Raw genomic sequence first — 24,544 nt, 5'->3', positions numbered from 1 at the left:
GGTTCGGCTCCGAAATCGAGTTTGAATGTATCAATATAGATTTTAATTCAGAAAATCTGAAGAATGACTGAAATTTAGCGTTGGTTTTCTCAGAAGACATAATCAGGGGCAAAAAGGTCATTTTTGCAAATTTTTGAAAAATTTGGGGTGTTCACAGTGGGAAATGGAATGATGATACTCTCTTGAGCACATTCCTTGGTGGATTAAAAGATGATATCCGTTATGAGCGTTTAGCTAAAAATTCGCATACACTTGAGGTGTGCTATCTTCAAGCTCATATTATAGAAGAAAAAATAAAAGAATGCATAGTTTTCACAAAAGCTCCATAAATGCCAATCACAACTCTAAGTTCATACCAAGGCCTACGTCAAATAATGGGGTTTAAATTTTGGGGATCTAATGACCATAAGGCAGAGCACATCTTTTCGGAGGAGATTGATGAATTACGAAGAAAAAACTTATGTTTCAATAGCAAGAGCAATTGGATGCCATGTCATAAATATAAATGATTAAAGTATTTGATAGTAACCAACAATGAAGATGTCTGAAGAAGGAGAGACTACGGAAAAATTGGACCAAGAGGAAATTGAAGTAATTCAAGAACCAATTGGCCAATGTTATGCTTTGGGAAGCAAATCATCTCCTAATTCCATCCAAGTCTCCAGCACTTTATCTGACAAGAAAGTGGATGTTTTGATTGACACAGGTCTACCCACAACTTTGTGAGAGAGGACTTAGTATCTAAGTTCAAATTTTGGCCACACAAGCATCTAAAGTTTGATGTTATGGTAGAAGATTAATCTTCAAAGATAACATTTCGAACTTGACTTGTTTGTATTGCCTATGCACGGCACTGACATTGTGTTAGGGATGTGTTGGCTTCCCTCTTTAGGAAGTGTCATATGGAACTTCACCAATATAGAAATGTCATTTGCTAAAGCGGGCCGACCAATGATTTTAAGAGCTAACTCTACACAAGATGGCGAGATGGTTGATGGCCAAGAGGCCATTAAAATTTTCTGGGCTACTCATATAGCTTTCTTATGTGTGACACAACCTATAGCACCAAAAGATGAGTCCAAGTTGAAAGGCATTGTTCTACCGAACATGAGTGAATTGCTTGAGTCATATATGAATGTTTTTAAAGAATCCAAAGGGTTACCTCCTTCATGCACTCAAGACCATCACATACCTCTTATTTTGGGGCAAGGGCCGATTAGTGTAAGACCATATCGGTATGCTTTTGCACAAATAAGTGAAATTAAAAAATTAGTGCAAGAGATACTTGTTAGTGGCATCATCCACCCAAGTTTAAGTACCCACTCATCATCGGTTCTTCTTATGTGTAAGAAAGATAATACTTGATGGTTTTATATCGACTATAGGGCATTGAACGAGGTGACATTTTAGGACAAACATTCATTTTCGTTAATTGATGAGTTATTAGATGAGTTATTCGGGGCTAAGTATTTTTCAAAGCTTGATTTAAGAGCCGGATATCACCAAATCTAAATGTCTAAGGAGGACACAGAAAATACTGCTTTTTGCACACATGATGGTCATTATGAATTCTTGGTTATACCATTTGGTTTGACCAATGCGCCGGCCGCCTTTCAAAGAACTATGAATGACATCTTTCAACCTATGTTGAGAAAATTTGTGTTGTTATTCTTTGATGATATATTGGTCTATAGTTCTAATTGGGAGGATCACCTCAAGCATATGAAGATAGTGTTGAATGTGTTAAGAGAACATACCCTCTTTGCCACATGAAGCAAATATAGCTTTGGTCAAGAGAGGTATCTTATCTTGGACACATAGTGGGAAGCCAAGGTATGAGTGTCGATCGAAACATGATTGAAGCCATGTCTAGTTGTCCTACTCCGCACACTATCAAAGCCTTGAGAGGTTTCTTGGGTCTTATGGGGTACTATCGCCAGTTTATTTGAGACTATGGCATTATTGCCTAACCTCTTACTTCATTGTTGAAAAAGAATTTGTGGGGGTAGAATAGTGAAGTCGAGCAAGCTTTCTAAAAGCTTAAGCAAGTGTAAACACCCCAAATTTTCCACATCCATTCTCAAACAACCCCCCTCGTGCAGTGACAACCTTGTTAGGTCAATGTAGGAGTCAAACCCCGAGTCAATTTCAAAAAATCACCATTTTACCCAATTTCATTAGGAAAATTACCATTTTACCCCTAGGTCATCCCAGACCCCAGTCAGTCGGAGTCAACCAAGCTCATTGGTCAGTTCAAGACAATTAGAATATCAGTCATCTCAAGCTCATTTGAGCTCACAATGAACAGACCATTTCCATTTCTGACCATTCCTGTCAAGATGGGATCATTTCTTCAGAAATGAGCTTATTTCTCACTCAAATCCAAACCAATTGTCTTTGAGTCAGTCATTCATAGTCAGTCATACTCTCCAGAGTCTAACTTGAGCTCACCACGAGTTTGAGTGCTCCAGTTTCAGTTCAAAACCATTTTCAAATGTCTAGGAGCCCATTTTAGTCCATTTTAGCTCTTTCAGCTGAAATTGAGTTGAGTTCAGTCAATTGAGCTAGTGTTCAAGCTTTGATTTTAGTTCATATCAGTATTACTGACCTTTGTTCTAGCTCAAACCTAGCTCAGGTTCGTAATTCACTTCACTCTAGTGATCATTCCGTACCATTTCTCTAAAAGTGGCAGCTTTTCTTGAAAATTCAGTCGGAAAGGTCAGTTGAGTCAGTGCCTGGTCTGTTCATTTGAGTTCTGAAACTCTAAAACCCAGCTCAATCCAGTTCATTTCAGTTGAATCCAGCTCAAACCCTAATTTTCAGTGTCACTCTAACCCAATAGAGTCTCGAAAACCATTTCTTAAGCTATTTTGCAAATTTTATCAATTTTAATGCTTTTTGAACTGATACAAGTGTCAATCGGGGTCTGACATCCAAAATTCTTCATTCAGGATCTGCATTTCGCATAGCATTTCATGTCATTTCATATCATTTCTCAGCATTTCATAACATTTCATCATATTTCATTTCATTTTCGAAGTCCAGAACTCCAGTTTTATAAATTTCAATCCAGATCGAGTTTTAAAAGCTTTTAGAAATCAATTTCAAACCCTGGGTTTCCAAAATTGACATTTTACCCCCAAGAGTCTAAATTTGGAAATATTTTCTCAAGAAAAATAATCTGGATTTATTTCAAACTCAATTTTTTTGAATTCTAACTGCATTTGCTTCGCAACGGGGTATTGAACTTCAAAATCTGAGCTCGTTTCAAAAACTGCCAAAAATAGCTCGTTTCGGTTGGAAGCATTTTCTCGAGAAAAACAATCTGGATTTCTTTCAAAATTACATTTTTAAATTCTACTCTGGATTTGCTTCGCAACGGGGTATTGAACTTCAAAATCCAAGCTCGTTTAAAAAACTGCCAAAAATAGCTCATTTCGTCTAGAAACTTTTTGAAAAGACTATTTTACCCCTCTAATCTTCAAAATGAATTTCAAAATTGAAATTTGGACCCGCTCTGAGATGGCCCATTCATTTGCGCTTCTATTTTATTAAAAAAAAAAAAAGATGCTTCTTTTTATTTGTTTATTTTTGTTTTTATTGATTTTTATTTTAGAGAGGTGGGACCCACAAGGTGGTCGCCCAAACCTCCAGCCCCTCTTTTTCTCTATTTCCTTTCTCTCCTCCTCTCCTTTCCCTTTCCTCCTTCCTTTCTTTCCTTCTTTCTTTCTTTTCTTTCTTTCTTCTTCCTTTTTCTTTTCTTTCTTTCTTTCTTTATTTCCTCCTTTCTTTCCTCTCCTAGCCACTCACGTATGGGATTTTCCAGCTTCCTTCTCTAACTCTTTCCCTCTCCTTTCTTTCTTTCTTTCCTTTCCCTTCTTCCCCTCTTCTTTCCTTTTCTTTCCCTTCCTTCTTTCCCCTTTCTTCCTTACTTCCTTTCCATCTTTTTCAAAGCAAAAGCTGCGGCCATAGCCATTCACGTATGGCTTATTAGATAACAATGAAAACTTAGGTTTTGATAAGAAATCAAAACCTAAGTTCAATACAAAAAAAGAAGAAAGAAAAGAAAGAGACGGATGGAATTTTTCAACTAACGTCTCTCTCTCTCTCTCTCTCTCTCTCTCTCTCTCTCTCTCTCTCTTTTAGCTGCAGCTATCCTTGGCTGCAACTCCCAGCCATTGAAGCCACCTCCAGAGTTCCTTCCTCCAGCCAACAGCCGGCCTCCACTTTGAAGCACCATCAACGTCTTCACCTCCAGCCCAGCCAGCTTCACCAGGGATCCACGGCAGCTTTTTCTTCAGCCACCACAGCAACCAGCAACCTCCAGCCAGCAGCAAGAACACCCAGCCATCCACTTTCAGCAGCCACTCCAGCACAACTGAAGCCCACCTTCAAACTTGTGGCGGCAACCTCCTCCATCACGCCATCTCCACGGCTACCTTTTGGTCCCCAAGCCACAACACTATTTCCTTCAATGTATGACCAGAAGGCCCCTCCTTGGTGTAATCCCTCCAGTGGATGCAGTCATACACCACCAGTTGTGGCCCCCAGCCTCTGCAACTTTGAAGCCTCTCCGGTTGGTGCCTATTAACACTCCTTCAAATAAAACTCAGCCAAATCCTAAGGTAAGACCCCTTTGCTTGGTAGATTTTTAATATTTGCATTATTTTGCCATGCTTCTTTCTATGCGATTTTTCCCTTTTGTCGCATCTTGACATGAGCACTCCAAGATTTATCTTCATGAGGGTGATGTGCAGTTAAGCTCGATCGGATCCAAGAGTATATAAAGAGTTTCTTCCATGGTCGTGAATAAAAAAAAAAAATACATATCACATGTGTAGGCTATGTGAAGGGTGAGATCCATCCATTACATGAATTGGATCTTTCCTTTGAGAGCCAACAACAAAATTGATCATACCCCTGTCATTTATCTTTTTATTTTTGTTATCATGTAGTTTTTATGTTGTATTTAGAAAAAAAAAAATTCAATTTCATAAGCATTTAATGTAGTTTTATTGATATTTAATTTAGGTTTGATTTATGCATCATGTCCAATTATGATCTTATGTGTAATTTCCTATTAAAAAATCCAAAAAAAAACATAGTAGTCTTAGTAATATGTTTTTGTTCTATTGCCGAAAATTTGATTCAATTCGGGTTCTGGAACCCTATCAAACAAATCAAACCCTAAATCGGGTTTTCTGTCATCCAGAAATTTCAATTCCTGCTTTAGCAGACAAGAACCTCCAACACCACCCTTGTGGGAGATTCAAATCGTCCTCCAAAAATCACAGTAGATTTATGATTGAATCTACTAATGATCTGGAAATTTTGAGGTTTTTCCAGTCAGTTTTGACCTCTGTAAAAAATCAGATTTCTCAGACCCTTGGGAAAATGTCGATTTTCTTTTGTCAGGATATAGACAGATCTTAATGAACCGATTCCTCCAAATCTGTAGTTCGTCTGCAAAAACTTTCAACATGAAAGTTGTTCCTAACATGATTTCCTGTCATTTCCCAAAATTTGGGAATTTTTGGATCTGTTTCATTATTTCTCCCGGATTTTCTCTTTCTGTCTAACAGATTCCAATGTCCAGAAATTTCAGAGATTTAGGTCTCTGATAACAGTGTGACCTTTTCCAAACCGTAACCCGAATCCCAATAGTGTCAAAAGATAAAATTTTTCTACGTTTGTCAGGGACATTTTCCCATAATTTCAGCCATTTTCCCATCTGTCTGATATTTTTACCACATTTTCTACCGAAACCTGTCTGTTTCCTGCATTTACTAGAGTCGCCGGATTCTGATCCGACTTGCCGGAGTGGTACAGCTCCGACCATAGGTCAAAACCAGAAAGTGTAAAAGGAAAAAATCTTTTACTTACTGTCCTCTGTCATCCCATAAAATTTGGGAGATTTTTATGGAAGTTTGATATCCTAAATCCCCTTTAGAATCAATATTTTAGGCAAAAATCATGAAATTTAGGGTTTTTATTTGAATTTTCATATTTAAAAATACAAAAAAAAAATATTTTCGAGCTTCATTCTGTTTTTAGGGTTATGTTAGGTGTCCATGCCAAATTTGGTTTAATTCCAAGTTCATTTGCTCTATGTGTTAGTTTATCTTTAAATTCAGAAGCGAAAATCAAGCGAAAATCAGGTTAAATTTTATATTTATGATATTTTCGCCATTTTAGGGTTTTTATCATGTACATAAGCATGTAGAATCATATTAGGGTTAATTTCAATGTCATTTTCATTTCATATTTTTCAATTTTACAAAATTTATTTCAGAAAACCTTGGTTTCAAGGCCATAGTCTTGTTATCGGGGGTATTTTGGTCATTTTGACATAAATTTCGAAATTTCAATTTCTAATTCTCCAAAATTTCATGCATATCATCATATTTTATCATATTATGCTTGATTTATTTCATTTGATTTTCAAAATTCCAAAATTTATAAAAATTCTTTCAAAAAACCCTGATTTCAAGGTCATCAGGGGTATTTTGGTCATTTTGACCCCAACTTCGAATTTTCAAGTTTATTTTCAAAATTTATTCATTATTTATTATGTTTATATCAAAGGGGGTATGAATTTGGGTTTATATCTGAATAATATCCGATAATTCTCCATATTTTCGGATAAATTCAGAAAAACCTACATTTTTGTGCTAATTTTATTTTCCAGTTTTGCAGCAACATTCAAGAAGAAGACTTAGCTTTTATTTTTTATTTCAATTCAATGTAACCTCAAATGTAATAATTTGGAATAAGAGTTACTTTTCTGCTTAGAATAGGGTTGCATTGCATATAGTTTAATTTATGCAAATTTCAATATGTGATGTATGATTCATGCACATTATTTCAAATTCACTATGGTTTACACGAATGGCACGTGCACAAGCTCTTATGGAGTTTATAAACTCGGTGGGATTCGTATTTATGGCCATAGTCAGAATACGGAGAAAACCAAGATTTATGATCTTTATATCAGCCACATTCAGCCTACACTCTTAGGCTAACTTCAAAAATGCACTGCATTTCTCAAAGTTTCAAAAGGATTTCCCAATTCCTCAATGAAATTCCCTTTTCAAATTCATATTCATTCATTCATATCATTCAAATTGCATTATTTTCAAACTCATTTTCCAATTTCAATTTCAGAAAATTCAATTTTCTCAAGAATTTTCAAGTCTTTGTCAAGATCTGATTTTCTCAAAATCCTAAGTTTTCAAATGACATTTCAAAGCATTTCCCAAGTTCAAATCAAGATTTTTCTATGTTTTTGAATTCTCAAATTTCAAAATCCCAAGTTTTCAGAAATTCATTTTCTCATATTTTCCAGTTTTCTTGAGAATTCATTTTCCATTTCAAAAGTCATTTTCCAATAAATTTCTTAGACTTTCTCAAGATTCTCAAATCCATTTTCTCAAAAAAGCAATTCCAAGTTTCAAATCTCAAAACCAATTTTCTCAGATTTTTAAGTTTTCCTGAGAAATCACTTTTCAATGCAAATTTCTGATTTCCCATGAAATTCAATGATTTTCCCAAAAACTCCAATTTCAAGCACTTTTCCAATCATTTTCCAAATGTATTTCAATTTTCTAAAGCAAACATCATATTTTCTCAAACTTGCATTTTTTAAAAAAATTCCATAGCACAAGCCTCATTCTTTGTGCATTCTAGGAAAAATAGAGCATAATTTAGATATTTGAGTCGAGTTAAAGCACATAATTGGTCCTTGGTTTAATTACCCCTGGTAAAGGCGCCAGGAACGGTTGAACCTCGTACCGACAGGCGGATCCCATTCTATGGAATTTTCCCGCAAATTTTCAAAACGGAGGCGAGTAAATTTTCAAAAATCATTTTCAAAACTTTGGTCGAGTTTGACTCGCGAAATTCGTTTCTCTCTCGCAAGGGAGGGGAACAATTTTGCTATGATAACAGGTTTGGCGACCGAGATGGGACCTGTCTTCGCCTGATCAAGTATGTGCTTTAACTTAGCTCAATTATCAAAATTAGGCTCTATGGAATGTCAGCTTTTAATTTCTGATATCATGTGAACCTAGGAGCCTAGACTTGAACCCAGCTGACATGGACTGCATGTAGACTAGGCATGGTTTGGTAGGACCATATTGAGGAGAATTATGCATGCTCACGTAGACTTAGGTCTGAAATACAACACTCCTCAATCTAGGACTTGTATGAAAACAATGTTTGCTTCTTCAAAAAATTTCAAAATTCTATCTCTTTAGGACTTAGAGCCCTCTGTTTGCCTGCATGTGATCATATTTCAAAAACCACCCCACCTATGTCTACCCGGTCTTCACGTTGCTGGGCTCTCTTCCAGAACCATAGTTCGGGACAGAGCCTCACAACTGGGCCACTTATTTGGGCTAACGCCCCCCTGCCACGTACCAAGGGCCATAGTCCAACGTATATCGGCAGGCACTCAAGGATGTTGGGAAAACACAAGCCTAGACCCGGAGATGAGTTTTATGCCACGTACATCGAGCCTCGGCTCGAGCATATCGGCATAGCATGATTGGACACAGTTGATCTGAGCCTAGAGTCAGGATTAGGGTCCTAAAGCTCTTTCAAAATCGATGCATTTAGAGTCAGCTTCTTAGGAAATGCTGTATGTGCATAATTGTTTGTAATTGAATGTATGATAGTCACTTTTGCCTTATTTTCTCATATTTTTTTTCAATTTTTCCAAAATACCGAACAATTTTCCAAAATACCTCATTTTCCATCTTTTGTGAAATATCTCCTTTTTCTCAAAAACCCTGGACGATTTTTCTAAATTATCCACCTTTTCTTCAAAACTCCAGGAGATTTTCCATTCTTTCGTTCCTCTGGACTTCGAATTTCCAGCTTTCATTTTATCCTGCCTGCAATTTTCAAAATTCTTGTATTTTTCCAAAGTCTAATTTCAGTCTTCTTGTCCCTAAGTCCAATGGCATCTAGTCAGCTCGATTCTATTTTTCCTGAGGGTCACATCTCCTACGAGGTGCGACAAAGTCTTCCTGAGCATCGATCTCTTAGCACCGGACCCTTCTTCCCCCGGTGGTACTATGTCTGGTTCAAAAACTTCTCTCGTATGTTTCCGGACCACTTGAGCGATTGCGGGTTAGAACTGGCATCTGCAGTGGAAAAGTTGACAGTCAACAGCAATCTGATTCATGCACTGGCAGAGCGGTGGAATCCGCGCACTTGCACGTTCTGGTTCCCGTGGGGCGAGATGACACTACTGATGGATGAATTTTCAGAGATTATGGGACTGCCTGAACCAGCCGGTCAGCCTGGAGATCCGTTAGAGCACCAGTTTCTGATCAATGTCAAGGGTCTGAACCCCAAAGATGCCGTAGCTCGCATGACAGGGCGCAAGTCTTGGCCACTGATTGAAGAAAATGAGAATGAGTACGTGAGCCTGATCGAGATCTATCAACAGTACAAGGCATTTGCAGAAGTCAGCTCATTATCTAGAACAACTCGAGAAAGAAATCAGCATGCGATGGTTCTGTGCACTGAAGGGCTCGCCTTCTTCCCAAATATACATATGTGTATGGCAAGCAGTTCAAGCTACTTGGCCCATTTTCCTGTACCTACTACTATCTAGAGTGATGCGTCAGGCAATTTTCTCAGAGACAGAAGCGCGTAGAAGCTCGACTACTATCAGAGGTTATGCCAGAATTTGACCTTGCATCAGCGCAGTGATCCGAAACATACCATTCTGCCAAATATGGCTGGGATTCTTTCATCATTCTCACTCTTTTCTCCAATCCTCGTGTCTCTGCTGATCATAAAGAGTGGTGGCAAATTGTTTGTCCGCCCCCTCTTTCTCAAGTTTATTATTAATACAAGCATGTTTTCCCTTCAATGAATAAAAATCTTTCAAATTCTTCATTCTTGGTTTGACAACCTCGCCTAGGTGACAAAGCATATTTGCAGTTGTTCGTTCTTCTTGCAAAGAATGACAACATAATTGTCGTGACTCCAGCGGCGACCCAATCCCTAGTAATGGGATGTTCTTCCAATTGTCTACCAAATTCTCATCAAATATTTTTTTCTATATTCATTTCTATCCTTAATCTTCATCATCGAAATTTAATCATCCATTCTGTAGAGAGCATCAGTATTCCCAAGTGGTTCAGATCAAATCAAGCAAGAAGCCACCACTGTATCAGGGCATCAGTGATTTTAGAAGCAGACAAGAAGAAATGGATTCTCCAAGATCTGCCAGAAGACAGAGTTTGAATGATAGGGATGACATTGATCCCGCTACATATCAGATGTTCAAGAAAATGATGATTAGGATGATGTCTGAGCAAGCTGAAGACAGTTTCAAAAAGGCTCCCATCAAGGAGAAGACATCTGTCTCCTTCTCTGAGAGTATCACTGGTAAGAGCAACGAGCGATTCAGTGCATGTCTGCTTGATATTTTATTATTGCCGATGTCCTCTATCATCGTGGATTCAGTTCTAAATATTTCAGATGCCTAGACGAAGATGAAGCCAAAGAAGTTGTCCAGGAGGTACACGAAGGCATTTGCAGTAGACTCATCGGCTACCAAACTCTTATCAAGCAAATCATCCGGGCATGATCTTATTGGAAGACTATGCAGCAAGATTGCTACCATTTTGTGAAGAAGTGTGCTCTATGCCAGATACATGCACCTTTTATTCATTCGCCAACAACATATTTGCAAACCGCCATCTCTCAATGGCTATTTTCTATGTGGGACTTTGATGTTGTGGGCCCCATCACTCCTTCTGCTTCAAACGGCTACCAATATTTTCTTGCTGCAACAGAATATTTCATTAAATGGGTCGAAGCTATCACCTTACACACAGTAGAAGGTCAACATGTGATCTCATTCATCCACAAGAATATCCTTTGTCATTTCGGCATACCACACGATATTGTGTCGGACAATGGCAGTCATTTCAAGAATGAGAGAATGAGGACATTTTGCTTGAAGTTCAGAATTCATCATCATTTCTCCGCTCATTATTATCCTCAAGGAAATAGCCAAGCAGAGGCCACCAATAAGATTTTGATTCGAATCATAGAGCGAACTTTGGAAACAGGTCGTGACTGGCATGAGAAGATTCATGATGCATTGTGGGTGTATTGAACCACCATTCGAACTCCAATTAATGCTACTTCGTTCGAACTTGTCTACGGAACTGAAGTAGTGCTGCCTCTACATGTTCAGAAACCTGCCTTGAAGTTCGCATCACTGCTGGAGTTACCGCTTGATCAGTATTAGCAGCAGCGACTGGTACAACTTGATTTGCTCAATGAAAGAAGACTCAGAGCAGCAGAGCACGCTCAATCATATCGTCAGAGGATAGCCAGACAATATGCAAAAATTGTCATTGAAAGGAAATTCTGAGTCAATGATCTAGTACTCAGATCCATGGCTTATCTCCAGCATCACCGTCTGGGTGGCAAATGGTCGCCGAATTGGGAAGGTCCCTATGTTGTTGAGGAAGCATTACTCTGCAATTCATATCTGCTCATCAATGCCGATGGTGTGGAATTATTAGACCCCATCAATGATCAACATTTGAAAATTTTCTATACTTAAATCCTCTATTCCATCCTTTGTAATTCCTCAATAATGGTCAAATCCTTCTTTCCCAGTTACACTGGGGCATTATTTTGAAAATTGTCTTCAAAATGTTCTGTATGCAGGCAGGATCAAACAAATCTTTCATTTTGCACATATGTGCATCCATTTACATCATTTTGCATTCATTTGCATACATTTGCATTCATTTGCATTTGCATGCATACATTTGCATTTGCATGCATACATTTGCATTTGCATGCATTCATTCGCATTCATTTGCATCCATATGTACCATTTTCATTTTCTCCTTCAGGTTAAGGGATAAACCTGAGTTTCCCCTTCAGGTTAAGGGATAAACCTGAACTACCCATTCAGGATAAGGGATAATCCTGAGACCCCGACAACCATTCTTGTTACAATTCCCAAATACTTTAAGAGCATAGGTCTCTTTTTAAAAATTCAAATTTCAAATTAAAAACAAGGTATATTTTCAAAACTCAGTGCTTGAACTGGTACAATTTTGAAATCCAGTGCTCAAACTAGTACACTTCCAAAATCCAGTGCTCGAACTGATATATTTTTAAAATCCAATGTCTATGTTGACATATTTTCAAAACCCGGTATTCATGCTGGTGTTCTTTCAAGATTGAGCACTTGTGTTAGTGTCTCACTGGTGGGTCGTATCAGTCAACCTCTCGGGTTCAGTCTTTGTGCTGATCATTCATCAAAGTTCAAATTTCAATTACAAATTCGGCCCTCGAGCCACCCAATTTCCAAATTTCCAATTTCGACCTCCGGGTCAACCAATTTTCAAATTTGATCTTCGGGTCACTCAATTTCCAATTTCGACCTTCGGGCCAATCAATTTCTAAAGTTTCCAATTTCGACCTTCGGGTCAATCAATTTCCCAATTTCCAATTTTTAAATTCCAAATTTCCAATTTCGACTTTTGGGTCAACCAATTTTGACTTTCGAGTCAATCAATTTCCAGTTTCCAAATATCAATTTCCAAATTTCCAAATTTCCAAATTTCCAAATTTCCAATTTCAAATTCCAAATTTCAAAATTTCAAATTTTCCAAATTCCAATTTCATACCAATTCCAATCATTTCCTCTTGCGAGAGACCCTTTGTACAGGGAGAGTTCAAGGGAGCTCGTTCTTTTCGCATGCTATCCATTGTTCACCTAGCCCCTTTTCAGGGAGAGTTTGAAGGGACTCGTGTCTATGTGAACCGTTTGCAAAACAAATTTCCAATTTCATACAAGGAACCCTTAATTCAGGGAGAGCTTCGACGGAAGCTCGCTTTCCTTGTGACCGCAATTTCAAACTAGGCCATTTCATCATGAAGGACTCTCTTTTCAGGGAGAGTGTGATGGACTCGTTCCTTCATGACCAATTCACCGACCTCATCATTACCGGCCCCCTTTCCATAAGAGAAGCCTAATGTTAGGAAGTTTTGACGAAAGCTTAATTTCTCTTCGAAAGTTCGTTTTGCAAACACCTCCTCTTCAGGGAAGAGAGGAGTAATTTCTATTTCCAAAGTTTGAATCTTCTCCTTTGGGGAAAGGAGAAGAAAATTTTTGTCATGGATGTGTTACGTTGTGCTTCAAATACTCGCTTCCACAAAGGATTTCAAGAAAATCTTGTCAATTTGTCATTAAATATTTGTTGATTTCAAAATTTTTATTGCACAAAAACATTACCTCAGAATACCTTCAGTATTATTTCTGAAAGGTCAAAGCTTTCGTGAAAAAGGATTCAAAATTCAAATTCTTTCAATTAGCCGACCAAAAGGATGAAGAATAAATCCTCGATATGGCCAGCAAAGGAAATTCAATGTTGTTGCAAAGCCATAAGTGATCGGTATTGATCGCAGTCAATGGCACATTTTTAAAGATCATTCTTGGAAAATAAAGCAGTCAAAATATCCTGGTGATACAGAAAAATCCATTCAATCCCTATATCTCCTCAATCACCTAAAGCTGCAATTAAATATCTGCAAAAGGGATCTCTCAACTGTCGTCAAGATGAAGGCGAATTAGGCGAGTAGACCCCCGGGGCCAAAGAAGATTTGAATCATCTCCAAGATGACGGAGTTTGTGACGGATCCTTCTAGGGAAAGTTTAGAGCACCGTCAAGATGAAGGCGACTGCGATGAGCCTCCCGACAACCCTAAAGGATATTTAATTTCTGCTATCATCAAGAGATTTCCAACCAAAGAGCCAATAACCGTCAATATAATCCCTGAGAGAAAAGAAGGATCGGAGCATCTCTGAGATGAAGGAGTTTGTGACGTACCCTTCTAAAAAAAAAAAAAAAGAGAGAGAAAAGTCAAGACATCTCCAAAATGAAGGATGATGTAATCTCCAAAAACCCAAGAGAGCTCTAATTCTGCCAAAAAAAAAAATAGTAGGCAGAAAGATCGTCATGAGAAAGAATTCTAGGATATCAGACTGCCAAATCTGCCAAAGAATCCTCTTTAAATTTTGTGAAATTCTATTATCAATATTCTTTCACAAATTGCTTTCACAATATCAAGAATACTCTCTTTTCTGCTCATATCAGGGAAATTGATAGCTTCCTTGAAAGAAAGCCAATTGCAAGCAATTTGAATTCGAATCTTGATTTTACGAAGTTAAGCCCAATCGGAGATAATACTTTAGGTAGAAAAGAGGGAATATTTTCAAAGCAATGTGCATCACTTTCAATTATTTCGAATCAACAATAATTTTCAACATTTTGACAATATTTTCTAGCTATCCTGGCGTGAAGCGAGAGCTTGAGGTTCATCTTTGGCGCATCCTGACATCAGTTGTTATCCCTTTTAAGGACTTGATAACGGGAGTTTTCAAGATTCCTTCCCTTCTGTTGGTATAATCTGAGCGCATGGGCTCTCAGATTCGCACACTTCCCTGTGTCCCCACTGTCCCACCATAGACAGTCCAATTTCGGCTTGAGGTTAAGCCACCAATAATTTTCTCGCAAAAGGTCATCAATTTCAAAAGTTATTTAGTCTCAGCAATTAGGCACCCAAAATCAAACCCCTTTTCAAGCTTTAGGGACCCCAATTTCATCCTTTTGCAAAACCCCTATCGGACTCATTGTGCGGAGATCCGAAGGTTCCATCATGGTTTCTTCCTTCGAGGATTCCATTCATTTTCCGCCCAATCAGGATAAGGGTACAAACCTGAGCCTCCTTTGATGAGGTATTTCATTTTCTGCCCAATCAGGATAAGGGTATAAACCTGAGCCTCCTTTGATGAGGTATTTCATTTTCCGCCCAATCAGGATAAGGGTACAAACCTGAGCCTCCTTTGATGAGGTATTTCATTTTTCGCCCAATCAGGATAAGGGTACAAACCTGAGCCTCCTTTGATGAGGTATTTCATTTTTCTACCCAATCAGGATAAGGGTACAAACCTGAGCCTCCTTTGATGAGGTATTTCATTTTCTGCCCAATCAGGATAAGGGTACAAACCTGAGCCTCCTTTGATGAGATATTTCATTTTTCCTCCCAATCAGGATAAGGGCACAAACCTGAGCCTCCTTTGATGAGGTATTTCATTCCCCGATCAGGTTGAGGGTTAAACCTGAGCTTCGTTTCTACAGGAGGTATTTCCTGTCTCATCCAGGTTAAGGGCAAAACCTGAATCTCACTTCTTTTGAAGTAAAATTTTCTTCTTTATTCTTCATTTCATATCTACCATTTTCATCAGGGCTAATATTTTCATATCCAGTCAGATCCTTCTAACTGGGGCATTTTTATAGCCCAAATTTGGTGTGTTTTTCTTTGCCACTAAGCCCGTCTTCAAGCCGGCTTAGTAGCAAAGAGGGGCATCTGTAAACACCCCAAATTTTCCACATCCATTCTCAAACAACCCCCCTCGTGCAGTGACAACCTTGTTAGGTCAATGTAGGAGTCAAACCCCAAGTCAATTTCAAAAAATCACCATTTTACCCAATTTCATTAGGAAAATTACCATTTTACCCCTAGGTCATCCCAGACCCCAGTCAGTCGGAGTCAACCAAGTTCATTGGTCAGTTCAAGACAATTAGAATATCAGTCATCTCAAGCTCATTTGAGCTCACAATGAACAGACCATTTCCATTTCTGACCATTCCTGTCAAGATGGGATCATTTCTTCAGAAATGAGCTTATTTCTCACTCAAATCCAAACCAATTGTCTCTTAGTCAGTCAGTCATACTCTCCAGAATCTAACTTGAGCTCACCACGAGTTTGAGTGCTCCAGTTTCAGTTCAAAACCATTTTCAAATGTCTAGGAGCCCATTTTAGTCCATTTTAGCTCTTTCAGCTGAAATTGAGTTGAGTTCAGTCAATTGAGCTAGTGTTCAAGCTTTGATTTTAGTTCATATCAGTATTACTGACCTTTGTTCTAGCTCAAACCTAGCTCAGGTTCGTAATTCACTTCACTCTAGTGATCATTCCGTACCATTTCTCTAAAAATGGCAGCTTTTCTTGAAAATTCAGTCGGAAAGGTCAGTTGAGTCAGTGCCTGGTCTGTTCATTTGAGTTCTGAAACTCTAAAACCCAGCTCAATCCAGTTCATTTCAGTTGAATCCAGCTCAAACCCTAATTTTCAGTGTCACTCTAACCCAATAGAGTCTCGAAAACCATTTCTTAAGCTATTTTGCAAATTTTATCAATTTTAATGCTTTTTGAACTGATACAAGTGTCAATCGGGGTCTGACATCCAAAATTCTTCATTCAGGATCTGCATTTCGCATAGCATTTCATGTCATTTCATATCATTTCTCAGCATTTCATAACATTTCATCATATTTCATTTCATTTTCGAAGTCCAGAACTCCAGTTTTATAAATTTCAATCCAGATCGAGTTTTAAAAGCTTTTAGAAATCAATTTCAAACCCTGGGTTTCCAAAATTGACATTTTACCCCCAAGAGTCTAAATTTGGAAATATTTTCTCAAGAAAAATAATCTGGATTTATTTCAAACTCAATTTTTTTGAATTCTAACTGCATTTGCTTCGCAACGGGGTATTGAACTTCAAAATCTGAGCTCGTTTCAAAAACTGCCAAAAATAGCTCGTTTCGGTTGGAAGCATTTTCTCGAGAAAAACAATCTGGATTTCTTTCAAAATTACATTTTTAAATTCTACTCTGGATTTGCTTCGCAACGGGGTATTGAACTTCAAAATCCAAGCTCGTTTAAAAAACTGCCAAAAATAGCTCATTTCGTCTAGAAACTTTTTGAAAAGATGATTTTACCCCTCTAATCTTCAAAATGAATTTCAAAATTGAAATTTGGACCCGCTCTGAGATGGCCCATTCATTTGCGCTTCTATTTTATTAAAAAAAAAAAAAAGATGCTTCTTTTTATTTGTTTATTTTTGTTTTTATTGATTTTTATTTTAGAGAGGTGGGACCCACAAGGTGGTCGCCCAAACCTCCAGCCCCTCTTTTTCTCTATTTCCTTTCTCTCCTCCTCTCCTTTCCCTTTCCTCCTTCCTTTCTTTCCTTCTTTCTTTCTTTTCTTTCTTTCTTCTTCCTTTTTCTTTTCTTTCTTTCTTTCTTTATTTCCTCCTTTCCTTCCTCTCCTAGCCACTCACGTATGGGATTTTCCAGCTTCCTTCTCTAACTCTTTCCCTCTCCTTTCTTTCTTTCTTTCCTTTCCCTTCTTCCCCTCTTCTTTCCTTTTCTTTCCCTTCCTTCTTTCCCCTTTCTTCCTTACTTCCTTTCCATCTTTTTCAAAGCAAAAGCTGCGGCCATAGCCATTCACGTATGGCTTATTAGATAACAATGAAAACTTAGGTTTTGATAAGAAATCAAAACCTAAGTTCAATACAAAAAAAGAAGAAAGAAAAGAAAGAGACGGATGGAATTTTTCAACTAACGTCTCTCTCTCTCTCTCTCTCTCTCTCTCTCTCTCTCTCTCTCTCTCTCTCTCTCTCTCTCTCTCTCTCTCTCTCTTTTAGCTGCAGCTATCCTTGGCTGCAACTCCCAGCCATTGAAGCCACCTCCAGAGTTCCTTCCTCCAGCCAACAGCCGGCCTCCACTTTGAAGCACCATCAACGTCTTCACCTCCAGCCCAGCCAGCTTCACCAGGGATCCACGGCAGCTTTTTCTTCAGCCACCACAGCAACCAGCAACCTCCAGCCAGCAGCAAGAACACCCAGCCATCCACTTTCAGCAGCCACTCCAGCACAACTGAAGCCCACCTTCAAACTTGTGGCGGCAACCTCCTCCATCACGCCATCTCCACGGCTACCTTTTGGTCCCCAAGCCACAACACTATTTCCTTCAATGTATGACCAGAAGGCCCCTCCTTGGTGTAATCCCTCCAGTGGATGCAGTCATACACCACCAGTTGTGGCCCCCAGCCTCTGCAACTTTGAAGCCTCTCCGGTTGGTGCCTATTAACACTCCTTCAAATAAAACTCAGCCAAATCCTAAGGTAAGACCCCTTTGCTTGGTAGATTTTTAATATTTGCATTATTTTGCCATGCTTCTTTCTATGCGATTTTTCCCTTTTGTCGCATCTTGACATGAGCACTCCAAGATTTATCTTCATGAGGGTGATGTGCAGTTAAGCTCGATCGGATCCAAGAGTATATAAAGAGTTTCTTCCATGGTCGTGAATAAAAAAAAAAAATACATATCACATGTGTAGGCTATGTGAAGGGTGAGATCCATCCATTACATGAATTGGATCTTTCCTTTGAGAGCCAACAACAAAATTGATCATACCCCTGTCATTTATCTTTTTATTTTTGTTATAATGTAGTTTTTATGTTGTATTTAGAAAAAAAAAATTCAATTTCATAAGCATTTAATGTAGTTTTATTGATATTTAATTTAGGTTTGATTTATGCATCATGTCCAATTATGATCTTATGTGTAATTTCCTATTAAAAAATCCAAAAAAAATCATAGTAGTCTTAGTAATATGTTTTTGTTCTATTGCCGAAAATTTGATTCAATTCGGGTTCTGGAACCCTATCAAACAAATCAAACCCTAAATCGGGTTTTCTGTCATCCAGAAATTTCAATTCCTGCTTTAGCAGACAAGAACCTCCAACACCACCCTTGTGGGAGATTCAAATCGTCCTCCAAAAATCACAGTAGATTTATGATTGAATCTACTAATGATCTGGAAATTTTGAGGTATTTCCAGTCAGTTTTGACCTCTGTAAAAAATCAGATTTCTCAGACCCCTGGGAAAATCTCGATTTTCTTTTGTCAGGATATAGACAGATCTTAATGCACCGATTCCTCCAAATCTGTAGTTCGTCTGCAAAAACTTTCAACATGAAAGTTGTTCCTAACATGATTTCCTGTCATTTCCCAAAATTTGGGAATTTTTGGATCTGTTTCATTATTTCTCCCGGATTTTCTCTTTCTGTCTAATAGATTCCAATGTCCAGAAATTCCAGAGATTTAGGTCTCTGATAACAGTGTGACCTTTTCCAAACCGTAACCCGAATCCCAATAGTGTCAAAAGATAAAATTTTTCTACGTTTGTCAGGGACATTTTCCCATAATTTCAGCCATTTTCCCATCTGTCTGATATTTTTACCACATTTTCTACCGAAACCTGTCTGTTTCCTGCATTTACTAGAGTCGCCGGATTCTGATCCGACTTGCCGGAGTGGTACAGCTCCGACCATAGGTCAAAACCAGAAAGTGTAAAAGGAAAAAATCTTTTACTTACTGTCCTCTGTCATCCCATAAAATTTGGGAGATTTTTATGGAAGTTTGATATCCTAAATCCCCTTTAGAATCAATATTTTAGGCAAAAATCATGAAATTTAGGGTTTTTATTTGAATTTTCATATTTAAAAATACAAAAAAAAATAATTTTCGAGCTTCATTCTGTTTTTAGGGTTATGTTAGGTGTCCATGCCAAATTTGGTTTAATTCCAAGTTCATTTGCTCTATGTGTTAGTTTATCTTTAAATTCAGAAGCGAAAATCAAGCGAAAATCAGGTTAAATTTTATATTTATGATATTTTCGCCATTTTAGGGTTTTTATCATGTACATAAGCATGTAGAATCATATTAGGGTTAATTTCAATGTCATTTTCATTTCATATTTTTCAATTTTACAAAATTTATTTCAGAAAACCTTGGTTTCAAGGCCATAGTCTTGTTATCGGGGGTATTTTGGTCATTTTGACATAAATTTCGAAATTTCAATTTCTAATTCTCCAAAATTTCATGCATATCATCATATTTTATCATATTATGCTTGATTTATTTCATTTGATTTTCAAAATTCCAAAATTTATAAAAATTCTTTCAAAAAACCCTGATTTCAAGGTCATCAGGGGTATTTTGGTTATTTTGACCCCAACTTCGAATTTTCAAGTTTATTTTCAAAATTTATTCATTATTTATTATGTTTATATCAAAGGGGGTATGAATTTGGGTTTATATCTGAATAATATCCGATAATTCTCCATATTTTCGGATAAATTCAGAAAAACCTACATTTTTGTGCTAATTTTATTTTCCAGTTTTGCAGCAACATTCAAGAAGAAGACTTAGCTTTTATTTTTTATTTCAATTCAATGTAACCTCAAATGTAATAATTTGGAATAAGAGTTACTTTTCTGCTTAGAATAGGGTTGCATTGCATATAGTTTAATTTATGCAAATTTCAATATGTGATGTATGATTCATGCACATTATTTCAAATTCACTATGGTTTACACGAATGGCACGTGCACAAGCTCTTATGGAGTTTATAAACTCGGTGGGATTCGTATTTATGGCCATAGTCAGAATACGGAGAAAACCAAGATTTATGATCTTTATATCAGCCACATTCAGCCTACACTCTTAGGCTAACTTCAAAAATGCACTGCATTTCTCAAAGTTTTAAAAGGATTTCCCAATTACTCAATGAAATTCCCTTTTCAAATTCATATTCATTCATTCATATCATTCAAATTGCATTATTTTCAAACTCATTTTCCAATTTCAATTTCAGAAAATTCAATTTTCTCAAGAATTTCCAAGTCTTTGTCAAGATCTGATTTTCTCAAAATCCTAAGTTTTCAAATGACATTTCAAAGCATTTCCCAAGTTCAAATCAAGATTTTCCTATGTTTTTGAATTCTCAAATTTCAAAATCCCAAGTTTTCAGAAATTCATTTTCTCATATTTTCCAGTTTTCTTGAGAATTCATTTTCCATTTCAAAAGTCATTTTCCAATAAATTTCTTAGACTTTCTCAAGATTCTCAAATCCATTTTCTCATAAAAGCAATTCCAAGTTTCCAATCTCAAAACCAATTTTCTCAGATTTTTAAGTTTTCCTGAGAAATCACTTTTCAATGCAAATTTCTGATTTCCCATGAAATTCAATGATTTTCCCAAAAACTCCAATTTCAAGCACTTTTCCAATCATTTTCCAAATGTATTTCAATTTTCTAAAGCAAACATCATATTTTCTCAAACTTGCATTTTTTAAAAAAATTCCATAGCACAAGCCTCATTCTTTGTGCATTCTAGGAAAAATAGAGCATAATTTAGATATTTGAGTCGAGTTAAAGCACATAATTGGTCCTTGGTTTAATTACCCCTGGTAAAGGCGCCAGGAACGGTTGAACCTCGTACCGACAGGCGGATCCCATTCTACGGAATTTTCCCGCAAATTTTCAAAACGGAGGCGAGTAAATTTTCAAAAATCATTTTCAAAACTTTGGTCGAGTTTGACTCGCGAAATTCGTTTCTCTCTCGCAAGGGAGGGGAACAATTTTGCGATGATAACAGCAAGCTATGATAGATGCGCCAGTTCTTGGTTTGACCGACTTTGATAAATTTTTTGTCTTAGAGATTGGTGCTTGTGACATTAGGATAGGTGTTGTCCTAATGCAAGAACGACATTCATTGGCATACTTAAGCAAAGCTCTTCCGAGAAAGAGCAAAAGCCTTTCTACTTACGAAAAGGAACTTCTCACCATTGTCTTAGATTTAGAGAAGTGGAAACCATACTGACTTGGGAGACATTTTCTAATTCAAACGGATCATCAAAGTCTCAAGTATATTTTGCAACAACGAGTCGCAACTCCTCTCCAACAAAAATGGTTTACCAAGCTCATGGGTTATGATTTTGAAATTAAGTACAAGAAGGGTGTTGAAAATGTAGTAGCCAATGACTTGTCTAGAAAGATGAAAAATGACTCTCTTAGTCATTTCCAAAGTCACTTATACATTTGGAAAAAGATTGAGCCAAGCTCAAGATGAGAGTGCAAAGATTAAAAAACTTATTCAAGAGTTGATAGACAACTCTCCTAGTCATCCCTCTTACTCGGTGAAGGGAGAAAAGTTGTATTTTAACGATAAGCTTGTGTTGCCTAATGACTCTCCTCTACTTAAAGATGTTTTGGAACACTTCCATAACTCAAGAGAGCGAGGACACGAAGGTATGCACAAAATTTGTCAAAGAATCAAATCTGAGTTATATTGGCCCTGAATGAGGAAAGACATAAGGAATTATGTGCAGGAATGCCAAGTTTGTCAAGCAAACAAGTATGAGAGAATTCAACCTCCCGGGTTACTCCAACCTTTGTGCATTCCTTAATAAGCTTGGACCGGCATAAGTATGGATTTCATTGAGAAGCTCTCAGTTTCTCAAAAGAAAGAGGTAATCTTTGTGGTAGTAGATAGACTCGCGACGTTTGCTCACTTCATCTCCTTGCCTAGCACCTATTCGGTTCAATTGGTGGCAAGATCATTTTTGCAAAATGTGTCAAAGCTATATGGTATGGCGAAGACAATTATATGTGATAGAGATCCGATCTTCCTTACTAAATTTTGGAAAGAATACTTTACATTAATGGGGACTAAGATGTGTTATAGCATATCAAGTCATCCACAAACCGATGGTCAAATCGAGGTGGTTAATAGAGCTCTTAGAGACATACTTAAGATGCTTTATAATTGAAAAACAAGATGAATGGGTTGAGTTTCTACCTTGGGCTGAGTGGTGTTATAATACTTTCTTTCATTCTTCTACGAGAATGACATTGTATGAGGCCTTGTATGGCCGTATGCCACCTCAACCAATATTCTATGAAGATGGATCGACAAAATCTCTCATAATTGAGAAGCAATTAAGAGAAAGAGATGACATATTAAGAATTTTAAAGAAGAAAATTGAGTGCTCCTAAACTCGAGTGAGACAAATCTACAACAAGCAAAGAAAGGATACAAAATTCCAAGTTGGGATTGGGTTTGGTTAAAGCAACTTACATTTGGATAATTCTCTTTGAGTAAAGCTCCCATAATGAAGCTTACTCCAAGATACTTTCGTCCCTACCAAAAAATTGCACAAATTGGGAAGTGGCTTATAAGTTGAAATTACCAAAGGTGTATGTGTGCATCTGTTTTTTCATGTTTCTTGATTAAAGGCCGATCATGGACCAATTTCTATAGAAGAAATATCAACAACAATCACGAGGCAACCCACTAGAGTCTTGAGAACTCGAAAGGAGCATAGGTGTGGTCAACGAATAAAGAAACACCTTATAGAATGGGATAATGAGGGAGAGGCTACATCTACTTGGGAATGGAATGTCAACATGCGTAAGAAGTATCCTAGATTTCTTTCTAGAGGACTAGGAAAGTTTCAAGAAGGAGGGATTAATGTAGACATAAGAGAAAAACCAGTTATAGAGGTAGGAGAATCCAGTCGAAGTGCAAGAAGAAGGAACCCACCTAAGTCTGGTTGAGTATCGGGTCACAACCACCAGGTCCGGTAAATGCACAACAAGGTTTTTGGCCAGCATAATGAACAGGGCAGAGTGATCAGCACCAAGCAAAGGGCAATGGAAGTATCAACACGGTTTCAGCAAAGCATTTAAGAGTGTAGACAACAGGAATTGAAGTGTGGGTCACCCGAACTTTGGTGCCAATGAAAAAATCAACACTATATATAGTGTTGCATTTGTACAAAAAATCATTATGTAAGATTTTGATTGAGAAATAAAATTCTGATTTTCGTTTGGCTCCATTTGGAGATTGGCCTCCACAAGAGGATCAACTTTTGTTAGTTCAGTCCATGAACTAGTGAAAGATTTACTTCCTTCCACATCATCTTTCTTCTCTATACACCTTTCATCTACCGAATTTGGACTCAGTTGAATTGATGAGTTGAAGAAGAATTTTGGTAATCGGATTCTGCTTCTATGAAAGAGCAGCAGATCAGTCGATTGATCTCGTGTCGCCGCACGCCAAAGCAATTTAACAAAACACTGCATAGGGCAAGAGTTGTGCAATGTTCTAGATGGATCATCGAGCAATCTAGCTCATGATCATCTTGATATTTTTGACAAATGAGTGCACTCATACATTTAGTTTGCTAAGCTTCTGTTAGATCTTAATAAACTGCATATGAAGTTGTAGCCTTATATTCACATTGCACCTAATCAACGAGATCGTGCATTCTATTGGCAACTGTGGGCTTTAGATCGCAACCTTAAAGCATACGACGTCTTTGAGCTAACTGCTCATAACATTGATTTTTTGCATTCAGTTAAGTGCATAAACACTTAACTCCTTTCTAAGCTCATTACACTGTGTTGTGGTGTGCTTCCTTGTTTGCAGGGGCAATGCACCACGCAAAGGACGTACTTCATTGTAGTGCACTTCAGAGCTTGTGCACGTAATTGAGCATCACCTGCATGTGTTTTAGCTGACGACACCTGTGTGCATGTAATTGTTGGAAGTGCCTATACACAACTGTCTACTAGCGCCAGTGAGTGCCGAGTGGTCGTGTGCCTGTGAGCACCTCATAGTAGTGCTTAGTGCGGTAGGAATCCTGGTGCTACCACAACAATGATCCCATTCTTGGCATCAACTCGATTGAAAACTCGATCTCATGATAAAGCGGTAAACCCAGTAAGTCCTCTGGAAATAAGTAAGAAAACTCGCAGACCACGTCTAACTGCTCCAATGGTAACTCCTGGCTATTCGT

This window comes from Nuphar pumila, chromosome 3 (assembly GCF_984573655.1).
Source record: "Nuphar pumila chromosome 3, dmNupPumi1.hap1.1, whole genome shotgun sequence".
In the NCBI taxonomy this organism is placed as follows: Eukaryota; Viridiplantae; Streptophyta; class Magnoliopsida; order Nymphaeales; family Nymphaeaceae; genus Nuphar; species Nuphar pumila.
This window is presented reverse-complemented; position numbering follows the sequence as displayed.